We start from the raw sequence: 6,311 nt of genomic DNA, 5'->3' as shown, positions 1-6,311 counted from the left end.
CACTTCTGGTGACTCGACTAACATCAGCAATGTTGACAACTGACGGTAATGGTATTTCCTTACCATTTTCAATGAATGTAGCGTTGTACTTGTATGGTATAGCCTTGTTGGACTCATACGGTACAGGACCTGGTAAGTAGATGACTAGTGGTGCAACTGCTGTCTTCCTGCTATCATACTTAACTTGCATAGGTTCAACTTGATTAATTTGAGGAGATACGGTAAAGACTTCGTCATCTTCTCTATTGGCAAGAACAGTAATGGTATTGTCATCCATTAGCTTTTGAATGTCGTTGCGAACACGCAAACATCCTCGTGAATTTCTTCGACAGATTCTGCATCTACTGTAAGCGTGGAAATCTGTTCCAAAGTAGGCAAGTCCATTTAAAGTTTTGTGGAACCTGACTACCGATCCTTCAAGGTCTTCAACTTTGTAGATTTTGTATTCTCCTGGACATCCTTGAACCATGTTGATGTCATGCTCAGTCCTGACTCGGATATGTTGAATCCATCCTAAGTCCATTTGTTCTTGTAATGCAGCTTGAACTACGGCACATCCTTGATTATTATTTGGACAAATATCACATGTGAAGTAGTTGTGAGGTGGTACATGACCGTACCCAGCTTGTTTAGCGTGCATCTTGACAAGATTTTCCCCTATCTGACGAATGTCGTAGATTTGAATGACGTTGGGGTGTTGATCTATCAGATTTACTGAAGCTTCTTTGTGCTGCGGCAAAGGATTTGCTTGGACGTTTGGATTAGTATCTTTGAAGGATAGCATTCCGCTCTTCACTAATCGTTGGACGTCAATCTTGAAAGAGAAACAGTTCTCAATATTGTGACCTGGTGCCCCCTGATGATAGGGACAAGATTGGTCAGCCTTATACCATGGTGAGGAACTGTTTGTAGGATTTGGAGGACTCCTTGTCTGAATGAGTCCTTTTGCCAGTAATGTTGGAAACAATTCTGCATACGGCATTGGTACGGGGTCAAAGGCAGGGTACCTTGGAGCCCGACTGTTGAAATTTGGAGGTCGAACCTGCTGTTGAGGTTGCTGCGACCTTTGTTGAATTTGTTGTTGCGAAACCTGAGGTTGATAAGCTGGCGCTGAGTTAACAACCGGAGTTATTGTTGCAACTTGAGGTTGGAATTTCTTCTTGATTTTGTGCAAGACATTGCTGACATCTTGATCCTTTTTCTTCTGGAAAGAACTTCCATACTTCCTTGGACCAACAGAAGATTCTGGTTCTTTGTTCAAGCGTCCTTCTCGAACTGCTTCTTCTAAACGCACACCCATGTTTACCATCTCAGTAAAATCACTTGGTGCACTTGCAACCATTCGTCCGTAGTAAAATGGACTCAAAGTTTTGAGATAGATTTTTGTCATTTCTTTCTCTTCAAGTGGTGGACAAATTTGAGCAGCAACTTCACGCCATCTCTGAGCGTATTCCTTGAAGCTTTCTCTATCCTTTTGAGTCATGGCCCGGAGTTGATCTCTGTCGGGAGCCATATCCAGATTGTACTTATACTGTTTGACGAAGGCCTCTCCGAGGTCTCGAAAAGTACGAATCTCTAAACTGTCCAAGTTCATGTACCATTTGAGTGCAGCACCAGTTAGGCTGTCTTGAAAATAATGAATGAGCAATTGTTGATTATCAGTCTGAGTTGACATTCTTCGAGCGTACATCACAAGATGACTTTGTGGGCATGAATTCCCTTTGTACTTCTCGAATTCTGGTACTTTGAATTTGTGAGGAATCTTAACATTTGGAACCAGACAGAGGTCTGCAGCATTCTTTCCAAATAGATCTTGTCCTCGGAGAGTCTTGAGTTCCTTCTGCATTTACAGAAACTGTTCTTGGAACTCGTCCAATCTTTCATACACGCCAGCATCCTCACTTGGGGCGTGATGATATACTTGTCCACCCTGCGGAGGAAAAGTATGCATAATGGGTCGTGGAGAAGCCATGACAGCAGATCTTGGTATCTCAGCGTTCTGTTGTGCGAAACCCATTGCCGTTGCTCTTGGAACTTCAATTTCCAGAGGTTTGTAACCCTCCGGTGGACGCATATCCATGGTGACTTTTGGAGCTTCAGAAGCTGGAGGTATGTACCCTTCTAGAGTAAAGTTATACGGCATGCCCCAAGGTCGATCAGGCGGCATGGTATACTGAGGAATAGGAGTAGAAACAATCTCGGAAACCACAGTCCTTTGTGGTTCTTCTGGCGTTGGTCGATTCTGCGCAACTACCAGGGCTTCTACCATACTATTGAGTCTTTCAACAGTACCTTTGAGAGTATTAATCTCTTCTCTGAGTTCTTCATTCTCTTGCTCAAAGTCTTCCATTCTTTTCTTGCGACTTGAACGAGTGTTGTATGGATGAGACAGCTTGAAAGTCTTGGTTCACCTCCTTCTCCTCCTCTCTTTCTGGAGAAAGGAAAGTGACTATTAGATCCGCGACAATTCTCGTGTCAGTGCGTACGACTAAAGCGATGCATGATATGCAATTAAGTTAATATTTTTCAAGGAAACACCATAATTACGTTATGAAACATCAAACTTTTATTAATTAAGCGAAAACGCCGTTTTTACACACTTTGAAAATGGAAATACAGAGAAACTGAGAGAAAGGACTCTAAAATTTTGATGAAGAGCCGACTTCACGTTCTAACATCTTCTTCTGTTTCTTGAGCTGAGCGTTCTCTGACGTGAGCTGATCGATGATCCAGGAAGCAGGAGGGATATGATGAGAAAGTGACGTTTGTGTCACTTGTCGATCGAGTACTTCAAGTAACTCATCCTTCCTTCTTAGGATGTTTTGAATCTCAACATTTTCCATGTTGACAATTCGATACTTGTTCCTCCAAGCATTCCTTTCTTGGCATACCTTGTTTAATGCCGCTTGTAATTTTTCAACATCGGTGGAGAAAAGGTAAATTGGTTCCCTTAGGGGAATAGGTTCTTGATGTTGATATGGCATCCTGAGCTTGAATGCTCTGACGCGTACCCATTGAAGGTAAGGATCCAGGGAGATGCAAAGATGTTTTCCTAACAATCTTCTCCCTTTGCTGTGAACAAGACGCCAGGCTTGAACAATTTCCTTCTTCAGCATGTTGCCATGATCGTCGATGTTCTTGAAGAACAGACCCTCCAATTGGATGTTACTTGGTATATTTTTCATGGGATAGCCGTATTGACGACGGGCTAAAGCTGGATTGTAACTGATTCCTCCCTTAGTTCCAATAAGGGGTATGTTGGGGAAACTTCCGCAACTGAAAATGATCTTGGTTTCGTCGTTGTCAGGACTACACCAATCAATGTCCGTATGAGTGAGAGACATGATTTTCTGTGACCAGTAAAGGCCATCCCTCATATTCCAGAAAATGCTAGACTTTGGCAGGTGCGAAACGAACCATTCGTATAACAACGGTACGCAGCATGTGATTAATCCTCCTCGCTGCAGGTTTCTTGAATGCACAGAGTGATAAGCATCCGCAAGCAAGGTTGGAACTGGATTTCCAATCAAAAAGATCTTAATTGCGTTGATGTCGACGAAATCGTTAATGTTAGGGAACAAAAACAATCCGTAGATAAGCAAAGCCAAGATTTCCTCAAAAGCGCTCATATCTTGGATGCTGACGAAGTACCGAGCTTGATCAAACAGGAATTTGGAGGGCAATCCTTGAATTCCTCCTCTACTCACCATATGAGTTCTGATGTCGACTACGTTCAAAGGAGTAGTTGCAGCAATGATAATGTCGTTAGGATTCTTTTCCAAACCGGAGTACGGATCTTGCGCGTACACGGGTATTCCAATCAGACGAGAGTACTCCTCTAACGTAGGCATGAGCTGATAATCTGGAAAGGTGAAGCAGTGATACGTTGGATCGTAAAACTGTACCAAGGTGGGAAGGATTCCATCCACCATGTTGGTATTGAGCAAAGGCAGAAGTTTTCCATACTTCTCCTTGAAAGCCTGGGGGTTGACCACCAGTTTTCCGAGCTTTCCCAGTTCCTCGACCTGGGGAATCTTGAAGGTGTATTTCCTAGCTCTCTTTCTTCCATAATCCATGGTATAGATCCTTAAGTCCTTTCTCCGTTTCTCTCTTTCTATGAAGTTCAAAACGTTCGTTATTTAGTTTCCTTGAAAAACGACTCGAAAAAGACTCTTTTTGTTTTTAGTTGTTTATTAATGAATGATGCATGAATGCATGAATGCACACACAAGAGTTTTTAAACAAACATGGCGTTGAAGGGTATAGTGGTCATGAAGTCAAAACGCAAATCCCGCCCCAATGGTAAACTAAGGTTAAGGATTTTTGTACCTGTAGAACGGGTTCTAGGGGTCTCAGAGTTTTTGCTCAACCTTAAAGATACGTTGATTGGTATCTATAAGAGAGTTTTCTCTGAGTGTAGTATCTGCGTGACAATTACTTCCGTAATCACCGCTCTACGTCCTAAAAAAAGGCTTTAAGTGGGGTTAATGTGTTTCTAGGTCCTCCTGGTACAAATCAGTCTCGGAATGCAGTGGCGCAGTTAATCACAACCAGCCAGGCAAATCCCAAGAGTAGACTTGGAAACCAAGATTAGAGGGCCTTCACCGGGAAGATATCCTCCATCCTATCTTATGTTGCACTCAAATCCGGGTATAGGATTTCTCACCACAAGGGGGAATCAAGCCCTTTCCCGATACAGAATAAACAAAATAAACAAATATAAATGCAACAAACACATGAAATGACACAGAGGTTAGGCAGGACCTCTCTTGTTTGAGGGGGAATTTGGCATCCCTAATTCCTCATTGGGGCTGGACCAGCAACAGGTCAACCATTGGTTTGGATGAAAAACCAAGGTTTTGAACACTTATATCCCCAGCAGAGTCGCCATTTTTCTGTGGTGGTCGTTTTCTTTTACCTCCCCGTTTCACTTGGGAGGACGGCACGCTAAACCCTTCACGCGAAATTTGGAAGGAGAATGCGCCCGTGGTGGGATGAATTTTATTTCAGTTCTTCCTACGATATCACACGAACTTTCTTATTTGTCCTACGAGTAGGAAAGGGGAAAAAAGATCTCAACTAAACCCTAGGAGTTTGCTAAGTGTGGGGATTTCACCTAGACTAGAAATTCTGGAGTCCGGGAAGTCGGTTATACATAGGGAAGTGTTTAAACACCCTACATATCTGTAGTACTCTACAGGAACCTTCTCTGTGTCATTGTGTTTGTGTTTATTGCTAATGATTGGGAAAGTTTCTCCTTTGTGTTAGGAGAGAGAATTGAATTGATTAAAGAAAGACAGACAGACAAACAAACTGACTATTTTTGGTATTTTATTAGCTCGCTGAGATTCCTTGTGTACCTCATGCCTACATATCCCTAGTGGAAGTCAGAGCTTAATGTAGTTCGGGGAACTAACTAGGGAAATTAATTGTTTTTGGTGCCTTGCTTGAAGCTCAAGGTTGAAGCTTGGAATTAAATCTCTGTTTACAGTAAAGAGACATGAAATCATCTCTATAGAGAGGTATTTGTACTATTCTACCACAAACATTTAAAGAGTGACAGAATAACTGAATTCATTTCATTCAAGAGGGGGACCTTACTTGTGTGTGTGCAAGTATGCCAGTCAGATGCCTCTTAAATGAAAGAAGGATGCTCATCCAAATTAGGGAAAGTTACCACATGTCTGGGTTTTACTGCCAGCTCATGCCTTTCAAAATCCTAAATGGGCGACTTGATTAAAATTGAAATGAAATGTTTGTTTGTTTGAATGTGGTAGAGTAGTAAAAATATCTCTCTATAGAGATAAGCTATGTCTATCTACTGTATAAAAGATTTGACTTTAGCTGGCTTGTATGAGGCCCAAGCTTGAGGCTTTTTTTGATTGATTTATTAATATATTTTTTCTGGGAGATGACTCCACTGGGGATTAATTACAGGGTATTTTTTTGTGTTCTGTACAAAGCCCAGAATTGAGGCTGACTCTACTTAGGGAGACTCTATTTGTGTGCCTTGTACAAAGCCCAAGGTTGTGGCTGACTGTTGCTAGGGAAAACATTATTTTCTGCCTTGTACAAAGCCCAAGGTTGTGGCGGACTCTTAAATGAATTAAGTATGGATGACTATATGGGGAGAGATCCTAAGTGTTAGGAATCTTTGACACATGAAAAATATGGTTTATCTGCCTTGTACAAAGCCCAAGGTTGTGGCTACTGAGTGATGAAGAACTCACTGGGGAGACTCTATTATCTGCCTTGTACAATGCCCAAGGTTGAGGCTGACTCTTGACAGGGGAGTTTTATTGTTTGGGTGC

This window comes from Vicia villosa, linkage group LG4 (assembly GCF_029867415.1).
Source record: "Vicia villosa cultivar HV-30 ecotype Madison, WI linkage group LG4, Vvil1.0, whole genome shotgun sequence".
NCBI classification, from domain to species: Eukaryota; Viridiplantae; Streptophyta; class Magnoliopsida; order Fabales; family Fabaceae; genus Vicia; species Vicia villosa.
Note: the sequence above shows the minus strand (reverse complement) of the source record.